Genomic DNA, 18,682 nt, shown 5'->3' with positions numbered 1-18,682 from the left:
CAGTTCACACCTCTCCTGATCTGACATGGTAACTAAACCACGTGGCACTGAAGCCACACCCCTGCTATTCACTTCTGCGTCAACTTCAAGTTGACGTGCTTACATTCTATACTCATTCGGGTGCAGCAGAGCTTCTGGGCAGGTATTCCTCGCTCACGGGAAGAAGCACTAAAAGGGAGCAAGGCATGAAGTTGACACTCTTTGACCTGAGACTCATATGCTGCCTATGCATTTCCAATATTTTCTATTTTTATTTAAGATTTCCAACATCTGCAGATTTTTTTGATGTTCTAGAGACAAAATTCTCCTCCAACTCCAAAACATTGTCTATGACTCCATTTGCTTTGGAAACTTCAGACTGTGTTTGTACGACGAACCACCACACAAAGCTCTGCCCATCGAAGATTTGGAATTGATTCTCCAGCCTGGCACTGGGGTTAGGCATTGGTTCCTCTCTGCACTTGTACCAGTAGATTTGGTCCTGAAAATATTCACGTTACTTCTCTTTAAAGCAATTGTTTTCATGGTACTGTTCTGGAGTACTTGCACCCAAGCAGCAGAACAGCAAAGAAGGAATTTGGTTGCCTTTTAGATGCCAGCTGTAATAGTTCTCACTCAAATTAAGCCAAGTTGAAGAATATGGGTGTGATACCACAAATAGAAAACCCACCATGTCAAGACTCTGTGCAGACTGGGTAGCCATCTAATTTCCCTGCCTGTGAATTCTCGTAGAATTAGAGAAACAATCTTACTCTGCCTCTATGTATTGTCTGAATAGAATAAGTCAGTTTTGAAGAGTCATTCACAAAGGTCAGGCACCGTAGTGTAGCGGTTAACGTAATGTTATCACAGTGCCAGCGACCTGGGTTCAATTCCGGCCGCTGTCTGTAAGGAATTTGTATGTTCTTCCCATATCTGCATGGGTTTCCCCCGGGTGCTCCGGTTTCCTCCCACCTTCCAAAGACGTACGGGTTAGGAAGTTGTGGGCATGCTATGTTGGCGCCGGAAACGTGGCGACACTTGCTGGCTGCCCCCAGAACACTTTACACAAAAGATGTATTTCACTGTGTGTTTTGATGTACATGTGACTAATAAAGATATCATCATCATCATCCACTTGGGTTGAACCTTGTTGGGAACTGCCACCCCAGTGCTACATTGAACCGCTGGTGTTCCTCAGTGTAAGACACACCAAAGTTGGGGATTCCCCTGTGAACACTGAAGTCCTGAACTTGCTAGGTGCTCTGAGAGAACTGTTCTCCGACTGCACTCTGCTGTTACATTTTGCATGGCGTCCAGCAACAGAATTTCAACAGACTGCAATTTCCTACAAGTTAAGAATGTAAAAACAGAAAAAATAGGAGCAGGAATAGACCATCTGCCCCTTCAGGTGTAGTTCACCATTCATTAAGATCAAGGATGATCTTCCACCTTTGCACCATTTTTAAGCACTATCAACATAGCCCTTGATTCCTTTGATGACCAGTAATCTATTGATCTCTGCTTTGAGTGAAAACAAGAACTGAGGCTCCACAGTCCTCCAGGGGCAGACAATTCCAAAGCTTCACCACAAGTGAAGGAATTTTACCTCATCTCAACTCTAAACAGCCTAACTCTTCTTCTAAAACTGTGTGCCCTGGTCCTCGACTCCTCAGCCAGAGAAAACATCTTCAAGACCTTCAAGAATTACGTATGTTTCAATGACATCTCCACTCATCCTTCTAAATTCTAAAGAATACAGTTGTGGTCTACTCCATCTCTCCTCATGGGGCAAACCTGGAACTATTCTAGTCAATCTTTGCTGTACTCCCTATGTGGCAAGTATGTCCTTTCTGACATAAGGCAACAAAAACTGTGCACAATACCCTGTATCCAGTCTCACCCAGCCCCAGTACAATTGCAATAGGACTTCCCTAGTCCTATATCCAAATTCTCTTGGAAAAAAAATATAGCTAACATTCTATTGGCTCTCTTGATGCATCTGCATGTTGGCCTCAGTGATTGTGCAAGCAGACCTAGGTACCTTTAAGCATCAACAATACACAATCTCATAACATTTTACACAATCTCCACTTTTCTGCTATGAGTGCCAATGTGGATAATCTCTCCTTTTTCTACATTGTATTCTGCCTGCCATGTTCTTGCCCAATCACTTATCTGCCATTCAGCCCATCAAGTCTATATCACCGCTCAGAGCATTACTATCAGTCCCATCACCTTATTTATATCGCTGTAACCTATTCGTTCTCACGTGACCATCATCTCCCCTGGGATTCACCAGCCATCCAACTACTCCAGTGGCAATTTACAGTAGCCATGTTACTAGCATGTCTTTGGTATGTGGGGAGAAATTGGGGATATATTTAGCACAGGCAGCTTCATCGAGACAGTAAATCTGGATGATAGCACAATGGTTAATCTGCATAGTCGATCTCTGCAAGATGGTAAAGCAGGTTAGCATTTCTGAGTACAGCAGTCTGGAGAAACCGATGCAGTCAAGGGAGACTGTGCAAACTCCAGACAGGTCAGAATTGAACCCAAGTTGCTGGAGTGGTGCAGCAGCAGCACTCATCTGTGTTGCTGTATATTTTTAAGTAAGTATTTTTAACTTCTTTTTAATTGATTTTACATGATTTAAAATGTTTTTGAATGTCAGGGAGGTCAGGCTGACAGCAATTTCTGGTCCATCAATGTTCTGTCATTAATAAAAGCAACAATATAGCACTTATACTTCTCACTTCATTAATGTACTAAGAAGATAATGTTACACAGCATACCAATTTCTGTGATGATATCTATTTAATTTAAGTAATGTGCTTTTTATAGCCTTTGCATTAAAGAATGTCTGAGTCTTTTACCAAACACCAACCAGGAGTTATGAAAGTAAAAAGGGGGAAAGGAAATATTGCCCAAGGGAAAGACCCAATGCCCTTAGGAGCCCTATAAAGGATAGATGGAGGTTGCAGTAAAGAAAAATTTATCATCTTGCAGAGATTGACTATGCAGATGAACCATTGTGCTATCAACCAGATTTACTGCCTTGATGAAGCAGCCTGTGCTAAATATAGCATTAAAATTTAAAATTCTCAACTGGATCATTAATATATTTTTGCTCAACCTTTCTTTATCGCTAGACATTGCAATGATGCTCCTTGAGGTAAGAGTGAAAATCATGTACATTTATAAGGCTCTGTGCATGATTTCCATGCAATTTGAATCACATTTCCACAATGATCCCAGTTGAGTTGTGTAGCATTTCACTGGGCTAGGAAACTGCATAATCCCATACAATACAATGAATTAACATGACAATGCAAAGGAATTAAATTAGTATCACTGTAGATTCAAGTGAACTGATAATTCAGTGAGATAAAGTTTTTGGGGTCACTTGAGAATAAATTATTTTCACTCTATCATTTAGGTTTTACAAAACCTTTGTTAAATATTATGCCAAGTGGGAATTGTGAAGAATAACAATGTTACTCAAGAAAATGAAAAAAGTATCATGCTTGGTCTTCTTTAATCTATAGAAATCCCCATTAGAATTCTGGATGAAGGAAAACTATACTTAAAACTTTGTTTTTTTTTGCTGATCTCCAACATTTGAAAAATCTTCCACATCAGTTTTAGTACTTTACACAAAAATGTTCCAGTTTGTAAGAGATATCTGCTTTATCTTAGCATGAAAAGAAGATAAAAATGATTCTGTAACACTGCTGCAAATGATGGCAAATTGAGGCCATGTATTTTAAGAAACAGAGTTCAGATTAAACCAAAAGGTTCTGTGTATTAAGTGTACTTTTGAAATCTGTCAGACATTGTTGTCAATATTTTGATCATTCCTTTATCTAATGTTTTTTTTAATGGTGTAGAACTTTGTTAAAAACTCAGCTATTCAAGTTAATAACTGATTCAGTGCTGCAGTATCAATGTCTCATTGTGAGTATCTTGGATACATTTCTCATTTTTTCCCTGTGTGTCTACAAGAAAGAAACAGGAATAAGAACGTATTTGATGAAAAGCATTAAGCTGAGAAATGTCTAACATTGAAAGTGAACAGCATTCAGCTTCTGTTGTTGCCCTGTTAAATATCCTCTCTGAAAAATGAATGGCCATCTTATAACCTGAAGAACATTTCATTACAAAATTGTACAACTATTACGAAGTCATCTGGATGTGCTTTGCTGTCCTCTCAGGGTGCCATTTCCTAGAATTGATGAATTGAAGGTTTTTTTTTGGCTTTTGGAAGAAATCCCATGAGGTTTTGTGAGCTATAGCTGTTGAAAGTCCCCTTTGTTTACAATGTGCTGGAGAAGAATAATCTTTTCACTCAATGTACAAGTTGCTAAGCATGGACTGAGTTTAATTTCATGGAGACATTTCATGTGTTGATGAAGTATCTATGCCAGTACTAAATTGATTTTGTACAACAGTGACAATACTGTAAGACAATTTCTTTGGCTTTAAGGCATTTTGAAACATCCAGAGATTATGAGAGGTGCTAAGATAATAGAAATGGAAATCAAAAAAACTAAAGATGCTGGAAATCTGGAATAAAACCAGAGAAACACACAAAAACGCTGGAGGAACTCAGCAGGTCAGGCAGCATCTATGGAGGGAAATGCACAGTGCCTGACCTCGACTGTCCATTTCCCTCCATAGATGCTGCCTGACCCGCTGAGTTCCTCCAACGTTTTGTGTGTTGCTCCAGATTTCCAGCATGTCTTGTGTCTCCATAAAACCAGAGAATGCTGGAAACACTCAGCAGGTCAGGTAGTGCCTATGCAAAGAGAAGCAGAGTTAATATTTCAGTTTGAAGACCCGAGTTCTGATGAAGGGTCTTCAACCTGAAACGTTAATTCTTTTTACCTCCCACAGATGCTGTTCAGCGTTTATAATATTTTCTCTTTTTAAAACAAAATTCCACACATCCAAAATAAGCACCATACCCATGTGTAAAGTCAGAAGATGGACAAACCATCTTTGCTCAATTCTTTATCAGGGGCTCGAGATTAGGAGTATAGTGGAGGAAAGAAATCCTATTTGACATAAATTGGCATTACCCCTTTTTAAAAATGAATTATTTGTTCAATATATAATGAACTATATTTCTTTGATGTAATTTTAAGCTATTTTCACAACCAATACAGCTAAAGCAAAAGTTAGAACATTTTATCAAGAATATTGTTACCTTGTAATGTTTTCAATATTCTCTGTCACATAATGTTAAACATCAAATTATAAATATTACAAATTATTCCTCAGTAAATTGCACTACATCTGGTTGACAAAAAATGGAAAGATAAAAGGCAAACCACATCAAAGGCCTTGCACCTTCAAGGCACAAGTCAAACCTGAATGGTTCAAATATGTTTTGCTCTGAGATACTTCAGAAGGGTGCACTGAAGTCTGCAGAAAAAAGGGAATAGATCTAATAGATCTCTTGTTTGAAGTGCTGTAATTATTTCAAACTAATACTATTTTTAAAGTTTCACTGTATTTTTAATTCCAGGCATGCATCTAACTCAGGTGAATGTACACACAACTACCAAATGAATGCTTCTCAGTATAGAATTGAACAGTAGATGAGCAAAATTAAAGTGATTCTTCTCTAATTCCATTATATTTTATAGTGAAAAAAATCAGCTTTACAATATTTACCCCTTTTAATGTGGGAAATAATGTTGATTCTACAACACATAAATCTGTTTTCTTACAGGTTTGTTTTTTATAGTTAGTAAAAATATTTGAAGTAAAGGAGAGAAGTTGGAAAGATTGTTTTTTTTGTACTTGGCAGATGGTATCATCAGTGCAGAATGTTTGCAATGTTCTTTTACTTCCTGCCATCTACATGTGCCAGAAACATTTGTTCATAATGCATATTAATGATATGCAGTAACTAAACTCTGTGCCTTGGTTCACAACTGATATCTTGTAATTTGGGTTTTATAATCAGAGCTACAGTGTTGACACTCAGGAGCTGAAAATCAGTTTTATAATTCTGGCCCCTTTTAGTACGAGAAATGGTATAAATTCTGCAATACATATATCTGTTTTCTTACAGATCTGTCTTTCTTAGTTTTAATTGGGATATTGGAATAAAAGAGAAAGAAAAGATAGTTTAGATACTAACTAAATCATGACTTACAGCAATGCTAAGGGTTTCTAGATAGATAGTTATTTCATGTTGAATAATGCAGTATTATTCTATAAAGTTGTTATTTGAATATTTATTGTCCAAGATAAGAGCATATTTAGCAAACTGCTAACAGGTATGTTGACATGGAAGATGTAAGCTACTTGGATTTGGCATTTCAAAATTGCATTGTGCTGCTTATGAATTGTTTGAAGCCTTGCAGTAGGACACAGAGGCAGGGAGCCTTTGGGTTGTGAAGATCAACTTAGTGATTGAAAAGAGCAAAAAAAGAAATCAAAGTGAATAACCCAGATGAAGAGACCAGAGTCTGAAAGAAATGCAGGAAGATTTCTAACTGGAACAGTTGGAAAAGCTGTCCACTTGGGACAGATAGAATCAGGTTTATTATCACTGACTTACATGTCGTGAAATTTGTTGTTTTGCAGCTGTAGTAAAAAGTGAAAAAAAGTGAAAAGTTATACTTTATTGTCAAAGACATAAGACAGTGCAAAGACATAAAATTACTATAAATTACAAAATAAATAAATAATGCAAAACAAAAGGAATAACAAGGTAGTGTTCATGGACCATTCAGAAATCTGATGGCAGATGGGAAGAAGCTGTTCCTAAATCGCTGAGTGTGGGTCTTCAGGCTCCTGTACCTCCTCCCCAATGGTAGTAACGAGAAGAGGGAATGTCCCGGATGGTGAGGGTCCTTAGTGATGGATGCCGCCTTCTTGAGGCACCGCCTCTTGAAGATGTCCTCGATGGCGGGGAGGGTTGTGCCTGTGATGGAGCTGGATGATCTACAACCCTCTGCAGCCTCTTGCCATCCTGTGCATTGAAGCCTCCATACCAGGCGGTGATGCAACCAGTCAGGATGTTCTCCTCCGTACATCTATAGAAATTTGCAAGAGTCTTTGGTGATGTACCAAATCTCCTCAAACTCCTAATGGAGTAGAGCTGCTGGCGTGCCTTCTTCATGATTGCATCAATGTGTTGGGCCCAGGATAGATCTTCTGAAATGTTGACGCCCAGGAACTTGAAGTTGCTCACCCTTTCCACCACTGACCCTTCAATGGGGACTGGTGTGTGTTCTCCCGACTTCCCCTTCCTGAAGTCCACATTCAATTCCTTGGTTTTGCTGACACTGAGTGTGAGGTTGTTGTTGCAACACCACTCAATCAGCCGATCTATCTCACTCCTGTACTGCTCCCCATTGCTTTCTGAGATTTTACCAACAACAGTGGTGTCGTCAGTGAATTTATAGATGGTGTTTGAGCTGTGCTCGGTCACACAGAGAAGTCAACTTAAACATAAATTAATTAAACTATAGAGTGCTTAATGCAACACTGGCTAATAAACAGTAGGTCCTGAAAATCACCCCAAGGACTTATTTACATTGGTTACTTTGTCCACTGTGTAGATATGGTCAGAATTGTGATTGGTTACATGATGACTTTTATAAAAATAACTTTGAAATGGATAGATTCATAGTGAAGCAAGGATCAGGGGCAAATGTCAAAAGAAAACTCATATTAGCAAGTCTCTGGATGTGTTAAAGACCATTTTTTAACTCAGAGATCTAAATCATGAGAAATACATCACAAAACTGAATATGTCTTCATTAGAGATAGAAGTCACAGCAGGACAATGCAATCTGGAAAGTAGAAGTTTTTTTTCAGTTGAAAAACTTCACGTAAGACAGGAGATGGAAAGAAATATCTGTGCTTTTTGCTGGAATAAATAGTGGAACAGACTCCTAAAACAATCAGTTCAGATTGAGTCAATCAACTCTCTCTTTTAAAAAGAAGCCAGATAATTATATGGAGGGGATGGGATCAGAGGCTAACAGATGGTTATAGATTGGGTTGATCAAACAAACCACAAGAAACAATGACTCCTGTGGTGCAAGAGGGTGGAAGGAGAAACGTCTGTGAGAGAAAAGAACTGCTGGATGAAGGGGGGATATTATGGTGACCATTCACCATCTGGGATTTTGTTTAACGAATTTAAGTGAAGAGAATATTTATACAGAACTTTTCCACAGTTGATAATTGATGATGAGTCTTTGACAATCACAGGCTGGTGGAAGAAGTAAAACCTAGTCATTTAAATGGCCTTTTCTCAATTCTGTTTTCTCAAGCTCTTACGTCAGATGCATTGTTCCATCATTCCCTCGTCCTATTGAACTGCATTGGCTGGAAGGCAACACACTGGGTAACTGATTTATATCACAACTTGCCTCTAATTGAATAATATCTCAAGAGTTAAATAATCTAGAAGAACGTAATGATCAAATAAAGTGAAAAACTTAACGACAGACTATATATCCTCAACTAAACTGGCTATGGATGGAGAAATGACTGGCCATGAAATATATTACTTTTATTTACAGGCCCTTCCATAAAATGCACAGGATCTCATGCAGTCCTTGGTCTAAGTTTTCATCAGATGTGGCTCCCTGCATATCAGTAGCCAAAACTATTGCAAAATAAAAGGTATGAAATTTTACTTCACTCCCGCTTGAATATTTAGGCAACATGCTGGGATGATACTTCAGACCAAGAGCTTGTGACTTATTTTACGTTTTATCTTGTTTGCAGCCGTGTTTGTTGTAGCATTGACATGGGTTGCGAATTCAGTTATTTTAATGTGCTACATTAGAAATCACATGCCATGATTTCTTAAGAAGGAGAAAGATTTTACAAAGGGTTTCACAGACACTAAAATCTGAGGAAGCTGAAGTATTGCTTCAATTTGCTTGCGTGGTATTGCTGGCAGTCCACAACATGCCAGTTCACATACGGACTTAAAAATCATGGCTTACGGCCATCTAACTGTATTCAACATTATGAAGAAACAGACACTGGAATGCAAGTCCAACAATCAGTCCATTTCAATAAGATTTTCTTTTGCTATTAGCCACTTCTTTTTCAAGAAGCAGCCAGCCATGTCTTTTCACAGCATCATTGATTTTTGTGCAAATAAGTAATTGTTGTACCTGATTGCTTATATCTAGTCATCAGTCAGCTAGACTGTGACGAAAATAGAAGACTATTCAACATCATCTTCAGCAGTGGACCCCGTGTCCTTTGAAGATCAGCGCATCACTCGATTAATTTTTATTTTAGACTGGATTTTGCCGCATGAATGTTTTTTTCCCCAGCGCTCAGTTTAATAGGAATTCCGAAAAGCCAAGGGGCAATATTGTAGAAGAATTGCTGAAGAGTAACTTTTCAAAAAAAATCCCAATATTACCTCAGTGCAACTGATAAAGCTACAATTACAACCTACAGTCAGGGTGTCGATATCAGTGGCTGGAGACAGGTCAGGGAGTTGGGGGAGGGATTAGCTGCTTGGTAGTTAGGAGGAGGGAGCTGTGTGCTTTGCATGCTGAGAGACAGTATTGTGGAGAGACCAAGGGAAAGTCAGGAAAGTATATAAAAGCAGAAAATGCTGGAAAAACTCACCAGGACAAGTACTATCTGTGAAAAGAGAAAGAGTCAATCTTTCAGGCCTGTGACCCTTCGCCAAAATTGGGAAAGTGATGGATACATGTTAGTTTAAGTGGGAGGGAAGGTGGGGGAGGGATGTGTTGAACAAAGGGAATGTCTGTGATAGGACAAGTCAAGATGGCTTAATGGTAGCAGTTATCAGCTACTTGGTCACAGAGTCATAAAGCTGTACAGTGTAGAAACAGACCCTTCAGCCCAACTTGTCCATGCCGATCAAGTTGCCTGCCTGAGCAGGTCCCATTTGCCTGTGTTTGGCCAATAATTCTCTAAACCTTTCCTATCCATACACCTGTCCAAATGTCTCTTAAATGTTGTAATTGTACCCATGTCTACCACTTCCTCTGGCAGCTCATTTCACATATCCACCGCCCTCCATGTGAAAAAGTTGCCCCTCAGGTCTTTCCCCTTTCACACTAAATCTATGCTCTCTAGTTTTAAACTCCCATACCCTGGGAAAAAGACTGTGACTTTACCTATGCCTGGTCTGTATAATATGTCTGTTTCTCTTTCCACAGACGCTGCCTGACCTGTTAAATTTTTCCAGCATTTTCTGTTTTTATTTCAGATTTCCAGCATCTGCAGAGGTTTTTTTGAGTTTCATGGATGTACATTGTGTAAAGGAGACTTACCTGAGGCAAGTTGCCAGAGCTGGACTCAATCAGGTCCCCTTTAAATACCACTGAAGCAGGCCACACATTTATACCTACATTCACATGGGCAGATAAAAATTCTAATCTGGCATCCAGGAGGACACGGAATGAACTTCTTGCAACTTGCAGTGAACCTTCCGTTTTCCTTTACTTCGGATTTTTTTAATATTGAATTGAATTGCATAGTAACCAGCAATATGGCATCATGCTATCCAATTTCTGGACAACTGTAACAATAAGTCTCACTCTTCAATAAGGGAAACATTACTCTCATGGAAACTAAAATAGATCTTCAGTCTCTCCCTACCAGGTTGATGAAGTTGAAGAAAACTGTCCTAAGGTTATGAAATATTCAGACCTTTTGTGCATTTGTCGCTAGTTGATAAGAAAAATAATGCCTTAATCAGGCCTGAAGAATTTTGCTTCCTAGTTGTTCTGTTATTGTAGTATGTCCTTTAATCCTAATTGCTAATAAGAGATATCTTGAGCATGGAATGCTAATGTAGATTCTAATATTTAGGCTGGAACCAAGCCAGGCTGACAAGCTGTTAGAGGCTGCATTCAATGCAATTCTGAGTGATAATTGTCTTTTAATTGTTTCTTTACAAGCAATTTAACTTTCACAGTCACCAAGTACTAGTTAATAGCTTGCTGAAGCAGCCTGTGGAGGAATCATTTTAAGACATGCCAGTGACCTCAGGAATAAAATAAAATGATCTGTTCTCCACAGGTGGCTAATCTTTCAATGTGCCTGATTCTCACTATGAGGTCATTCAGAGGCTGTAAAGACAGCTTTCTGTAAGCCATATGCTTTTGACAATAAATGGGAAGGATTTTCTTCACCATGGAGCTCAGATGGTAGCTAATTTGGAAGCAGCATACTGCCTAATTGGCACCTGTCGAGAGACCAACGCTTCTTGCAGACATTCATTACTCGCCTGTAATTGGTGAATTTTTGTGTGGCATTTGTGTTACTATTGTAAGCTGCAGTGTCACTTTCCTAATGATCTACTTGTCAATTTTATAAATTCTAAACCAGCCATCCACTGCACACAGTGCTGATTATGAGCCGGGAAATCGGTGAATACAGTTTACTGAAAATAAATTCTTGAATACCCTTTGAATGACAAAAAAACTAAATGGTGTGATAATTATTTGAGAATTTCAAAACATATAGAAGTGTGTACTATTCATTTTTTGTGATAAATACTCAGAAAATGAATAACAGTAATAATCTGTCTGGATTGTTGAAAATATTTTGGTGTTCAGTAACTCGGAAATATGTATTCTTGTAGGAGATAGATTCACGACTTCATGATAAAATCATCAAATTCTCCTAGGAATCGTATGGTTCTGGGGTTTGTTGCTTACTGAGGGAAGAGTCTGGGGTTAATAAGGAAGTGTAGGGATTTAGTTATCCTGGAATTGGCTCCATTACATCTGGATGTCAGGAAATTTTAATCTGTGCTTTATTTCAGGAGATTAACTAGAATTACATAAAAGCTGTAACATAGAAACAGGCTGTTTGTCCCAATTTGTCGATGTTGGTGTTTAACTATATATGACCAGTAGCTCTAATCACTTGTGGCGGAGAAACAAAGGATTGCAGATGCTGAAATCTAGATGAAAAACACGATGATGCTGGAGGAACTCAGGAGGCCAGGCAGCATCCATGGAGAAAAGCAGGCAGTCAACGTTTCGGGTCAGGACCCTTCTTCAGGACCGGTCAACACTTCAGGTCAGGACCCTTCTTCTTCACTTGTGGCTGTCATTTTGTTATATCTCACTATCCCCTTTCCTTAAGGCACCAATCTAATCTAGTGATGGCCTCTCCTTCAACCATTAAGTCTGGTTGGGCATAGCACACTCTTATGACACTGGGTACAAGTTGTTCTTTTGCTAAGTCTTAATTCTTACATTTAACCTTATATTAATATTGTATTCTTCACAACCTATCATGGCTGAAAACTGCCAAACCCATTCCTTCACTTTTTAATGCTCTGGCCAATCAGCCAACATTTTTTCCAAATAGTCCATTAGACCGAACTGGATGGACACCTGATAACCAAAGGAGCAAGAGGTAGACAGGAATGCAGAGTTGAGGTAACAGTCAGCTCCACCAAAACCTCATTAAATAGTAGGGTAGATTCAAGGGGCCAAGTGGTCTACTCCTGTTCGTAATTCAAATGTTAATATGAAGAAATGAACAAGATGAGCAGGAAAAGTGGTAAATGATTAGCCTCTCTTTATCCCTCTAACAAAAATTCACTCCTGACATATTCATGAAGCAGATTAATTTGTACATGTTTTAACCTATGAACACATGGATTACGAGCAAGTGTAGGCTCCACCGTATGACTAGATCATGGCTGATTGTAATCTCAACCCCACATTCTCATCTACCCACAGTAAACTTTCATACACTTTCTGATCAAGAATTTACTCACCTCTGCCTTGCTCACCCCTGCCTTGAACATATTCAGATTCCGAATTCCTCACTCTGAGGAAGAAAATTCTAAAGACTCATGACACTCTGTGAGGAAAAAAAATTGCCTCATCTCTGTATTAAATGAGTGACCCCTTGTTTCTAAGGAAGACCCCCCCCCCCACCCCCCCAGTTCCAGATTCTCCTACAAAGAGAAATATCCTCTCACCATTCACTCTGTCCAGACCCCTCAGGATCTTGTGTTTCAGTCAAGTCCACTCACATTGTTCTACACTCCAACAGAGACAAGGCTAGTCTATCCAACCTTTCCTCATATGAAAGTCTCACCCATCCCAGCTATTAGTATAGTAAACCTTCTCTGAACTCCTCCAGCATATTAACATTTTTCCTTAAGTCAAGAGACTGGTATTGTACACAATACTCCAAATGTGGTCTCACCAGTGCTCTTTTAATAAAACAAAAGTAATATTCCTACTTTTATATTCATTTTCCCTCACAATAAATGATAACATTCTGTTTCCTAATTACTTGCTATATCCAGAATAATAGCCTTTTGTGAATCATGACTTGGGAGACCCAGACCCCTCTTCACCTTAGAGCTCTGCAGTCCATAGATATCTATATATAAAATGCTTCTCTTTTACTTCTTTGGCCAAATTGACAACTTCACATTTTTCCGCAGTATACTCCATCCTCCAGATATTTGACCACTCACTCAAATCTTTTGTACCTGCCCTATGTCCTCTTCACAACCTAATTTCTGACCTATCTTCATGCCAGTAGCAAATTTAGCTCTTTCATCCAAGTTATTCTCACATATTGTAAAAGGTTGAGGTCCCAGTACCTTTCCCTATGACACACCACTTGTTACATCTTGCCAACCAGAAAAAGGCTCCTTTATGCCAACTCTCATGCTGATGTTACCTCCTGCACTGTGGGCTTTTATTTTCCACAAAGATCTCTGATGCATTGCCCTGTCAAATGTTTGTGGAAGCAGTGAACTTGATGAGCTTAATCTTAGTCAAGTTCCATGCTTCCTTACGTAGAATGTATTGAGATGCAGCAAATCCATATCCAAAATGGTACTGTTAATGTAAGTTTGCAGATAACACCAGAGGCAGGGGTTGGGGGTGGGGGTGGGGTCTGATCCGTGAACTGGATGCAAAGAAGCTCCAATCTGACTTAGACAACTTTGGTGAGTGGGCAAATGCATGGCAGATGTAGATTGAAGTGGATAAATGTGAGGTCCTTCACTTTGGTTCTCAAAACAGAAGACAGATTATTATCTGAATAGTGATGGATTAGGCACAACTCATCTTCAGTACATTCAGAAGTAATACTTGAACCCGTGCATTTCACTGCAATCCACATTGCATTACTATTAAAAAGTAAAAATCTACAGTAGCAGCAAATCTGAAATAACTGGCCAATTCTGATGAGAGGTCAGCAACTGATGACATTAACTCTGTTTTATTTTTCTCTCTCTCAAGGCATCCTCCCTGACCTGTTGAGTATTTCCAATATATTTACCATTATTTCAGATTTCCAGCAACTGCACTGTTCTGTACCTCAGAGCTCCAGCATTATTTTATAACCATCCCCTCTGTTCTCATTGATCTCTTATTATCCACATCTTTCTGGCAGGTCAGACAACAAGTCTTTCCCCTCCTCTTGCAGCCAGCACCACCACCACTTGAGTCATTCATTTTCTCTTGGTCTCCACCCTTTGTTCTCTCCATCCTCGACAACTTGAAATATGGTTCATTTCTAATCTTTCCTTGTTCTGATGAAGTGTTAACTCTGGGTCTGTCTCCACAGATGCTGCCTGACCCGTTTGATTAATACCAAGGAATTGTCATTCATTTTGTCACAAAAGTCTAAATGTCCTATCTGAGGAAGGTCCAGTCATCCATTTTAATGACTACAAAGGAGTCTTTGATGGCTTATAGCTTCAACTTCGGTAAATTGGTATTGGTTGATTATTGTCACTTGTACCGAGGTAAATATGACATTTGTGTAAATGACTTGAGATCGCTGTATAAAGCTTCTCCCATTTGCTTGCGTGCTGACTCTTCCTGTTCAGAGTGGTTTAGCCAAGTGTTTTTCTCCAAAGGAGTAGATATTACCACTCTATCACCCCAGTTGATGCACTCTTGCTCATGTGACAATTGTGAAATGGTTTCAGTTCCTTGTCTGTACACTGGTTAAATTTTATGCATCCTTTCAATATATGTTTGTATTTCTTTTTCACTATTGGGTCTTACGAGATCATGTCTGCAATTTCAGATGCAGTCACTGGAAAGTGTCCTTGACCTCGTTCAATGTGTAGCTCCCACTTTCAGTTCCAACATCAGAATTTTCATGTGGTAGTTCCAACACCACACCCACAATGGTATTCTGCCTGATACTCCCAACTTTGCATTCTTGATGTCATCAGAGATGTGGGACCTAATATTACTGGCTTATGATCAGTTACCGAAGGATTTCCCTGGTAAAGCTGATGGAAGATCTTGATACCAGACACTCTACAAAATGTTTCCTTCTCAATTTGTGCATATGTGTGCTCACTGCTTGGATTAATTTTGGGCCATAACAAGATGCATCCCAGCACATCACGGAAACCAGCCTCCCCTCTTTGGACTCTGTCTTTACCTCTCGCTGCCTTGGCGAAGCAATCAGCATAATCAAAGACCCCACCCACCCGGGTCATTATCTCTTCTCTCCTCTTCCATTGGGTAGGAGATACAGGAGCCTGAGGGCACGTACCACCAGGATCAAGGACAGCTTCCATCCCACGGTGATAAGACTATTGAACGGTTCCCTTATACGATGAGATGGACTCTGACCTCACGATCTACCTTGTTGTGACCTTGCACCTTATTGCACTGCACTTTCTCTGTAGCTGTGACACTTTACTCTGTACTGTTATTGTTTTTACCTGTACTACCTCAATGCACTCTGTACTAACTCAATGTAACTGCACTGTGTAATGAATTGACCTGTATGATTGGTATGCAAGACAAGTTTTTCACTGTACCTCAGTACAAGTGACAATAATAAACCAATACCAATACCAACATTTCATTGAACAAGAAGGGCCCACTTGTCAATCTTTTCCTGCATTCATCTTATGTACTTTATTGTTCCTTACTCCAACAAAACATGTAATGGTTTGAGAACAAGAAGCACTAATAGGAATTGCATGTCTTCAATGCAGATTCCCTAGGAATGTACTTAGCTCAGTTATACTTTTATATTTCAGTGCATTGCAGTAATTTTTCCTTTCTGCTTCACTAATTATCGACCATTGGCACAGTCTTCAAACCAGTGTACTGCTTCTCATTGCAAAATTCACATTTGCTTTGTTTCAACTTCACATTGTGCTCTTGTAACTGTGTGCATTTCATTTACCCTAACGCGTGTAAAACTTCACCAAGAGATGCTTTCAGTTTGATGATTCTTTCCGGTAATAGTATATGGCTAAACTTGATAAAGTAAGTGTCTTGAATGATGACTAAATAGTCTGTAGCAATATTCATTTACAAGCCAATGTACTGGTTGTTAATCAACTCCTTTCCTCAAAGGTCTGTCTAAAATGCTGCATAACTCCTTCTGGCACAGATACTGTACAATCCCAGTTTCTGACCACCTGAATAACTTCCAAATGACAAAGTCCTCTTTTCTGTTGTTATTTGGAATTGCCAGCAGAGTTGCTTTTGTTGCTTGTCTGAGCCTTGTATCCACAGGCTGCCAAAATGTAACCTCTCTGTTGGCAACTGAAACACTTGGCTGTTCTGATAAGATGGTGGTGAGCGATGGCCACTACATTAGTAACAACTGACTGAATTCTTCTTGCAATACACCCATGGACTCAGCTTCATACCCTTGGGCTTTGGTATGGCTTTCTGACTGTGGACTGAAGTTATACCAGTCACTTGTATAGGACAAAATTCTCTAGCATTCCTTGATGCTATTGCCAATAACAAAGCAATATTACATTCTCTTTTCCATTCTTTCTATATATAAGCCAAATTGTTTATGAAAATGGTTATTTGTATTTCAACACAACCACTTGGGACTACTGTGTTGTCCACTCCCTTATTTTAAATTTAGCGACTACAGTAGTTCCTTGATAGATCAATGCTGTGTCCCTTGCCACCGAGGTTTATTGTGCTATACAGGCTCAGAGGCCTTTGATAAATGAGATTATCCAAGGGGTCCCAGGGATACACTGCAAAAAAATCAGTTTTGCTGCTACAAACCCACCTAAAACTTGCCAAGCGAGAGTCAACAATCACCTTCAACAAGCCCATCAACATTCATTATAATGCCTTCAGAATATCCAAGTACATATCCAAAGAGGTAGTGTTTATGTGCAAGAAAGCATACTAATTGTTTACGTGTCGAGACCCTTAGGTGCTTTGCTGCAAACCTGAGAATCTATGAAACTGCTACACTGAGAAATGGGCAAACCAAATGTCTCACTTGTGAAAAAGGATCACAATCTGAACGCAGAGATAGATACTGAAAATAAACAGCTTGTTCCATATTTAAAGAAACATTACAGTGTTGTCAGTATAGATCATATGTATGGCGCTTTTCCAAACAACTGTTTTCCATTGTTTTTTATACATAAATTTCGATCACAATCCAGAACTAAACATTTTTTTGGATGTTTTGGATTTTTAACAATTTTACCCAATACAGGGTGGTATATGCATTTCTGGAGCAACCCACGCAAAATGCTGGAGGAACTCGGCAAGTCAGGCAGCATCTATGGAGGGAAATAAACACTCGACGTTTCGGGTCGAGTCAACTGTTTATTTCCCTCCACAGATGCTGCCTGACCTGCTGAGTCCCTCCAGCATTTTGTGTGTGTTGCTCCAGATTCCAGCATCTGCAGAATCTCTTGTGTCTCCAAATGCATTTCTGGATTTTAGTGGTAGTGGTTCTGCTTTTAAGCCATTTATGGGGGCTGAATTGCAGCAGAACTGGATACGGTTTTGTATCCATCAAAGACACACCAGAAAATAAAAATACTGTTCACAGCATTTTCATCTAATGGAAAGTGATAACCCTCACAATGAACTCTCACAGGCATGAAAAATAGAAAGGCTAAAGTAAGGTTTGTCTTGGGAGAGAATCTGGTTCCTGGGTTTCCTTGACTGGACGGTAAATGCAAGAAACACTCGAATGGTCTTAAGGAACATTTGTCTTGCATCATCGCATGATCTCGTACATCAACATATTTTCCTGTTGCAGAAAGACGATACCATTGACTTGCTGGAACAAGGATTATAATGTATCTTCTGTATTATGTGGGACTTAGTCTTGTTTATAACCCCAGTGGGTATTCAGAGAGATAAATTGCGGAGATACTCTAATTCTTGACAGCCACCAACTAATGCAAGAGAAAATTAATTGTTGGCTTCATATCAAATAGAGTTAAAGCAGTGATAATTCTTTCACTGTACAAGAGAAAAAAATTGGGTTATGATAGTTCTTTGAAAGCACCACATAAGTAAACAAACTTTTGAAACTGAATGCTTAGAACAAACTATTAAGCCATCAGATCATCAAGCATTAAAGAACATTTTAAGGCTGGCAAAACTGCCACACTAAGATGCATTAGGTTTTACATTTTGTCATTGAAAACTATAGCTTGATCCATTACTTAATGGGATTAGAACAACTGGTTTTTGAATTTTTTAATATTGTATCCTTTCGTAGGTTTGAATTCTTTTAAGCATGTGAAAGGCAAAGCAAACATTCAAGGTCATTAAGTTAAACCTCGAACAAGCACATGCATATTTAGGTGAGGGGGTGTTATTTACCCAGTGAGGTTCATACCGTAGTTGAACCATCTGAGAAAAGTGACATGTGAAAATAAAACTCTTTATAAAATGAGGAAGGAATTCTCATGGAACTCAGC

The 18,682-nt window shown here is 39.1% G+C and overlaps 1 protein-coding gene across 1 annotated transcript in view; it reads left to right on the top strand.

The window, feature by feature from the left end:
• Nucleotides 1-2,555: 2,555 nt before the first annotated feature.
• The window catches only part of rgmb (repulsive guidance molecule BMP co-receptor b), a 251,201-nt gene continuing 235,074 nt past the window's right edge, over nt 2,556-18,682 (top strand). Inside the window, exon 1 of the mRNA XM_052020536.1 lies at nt 2,556-2,594. The gene's annotated coding sequence lies outside the window, so the exon portion shown is untranslated. The remainder of the gene's footprint in view (nt 2,595-18,682) is intronic.

Source organism: Pristis pectinata, chromosome 7, assembly GCF_009764475.1.
Source record: "Pristis pectinata isolate sPriPec2 chromosome 7, sPriPec2.1.pri, whole genome shotgun sequence".
Taxonomy (NCBI): domain Eukaryota; kingdom Metazoa; phylum Chordata; class Chondrichthyes; order Rhinopristiformes; family Pristidae; genus Pristis; species Pristis pectinata.
This window is presented reverse-complemented; position numbering and strand designations above follow the sequence as displayed.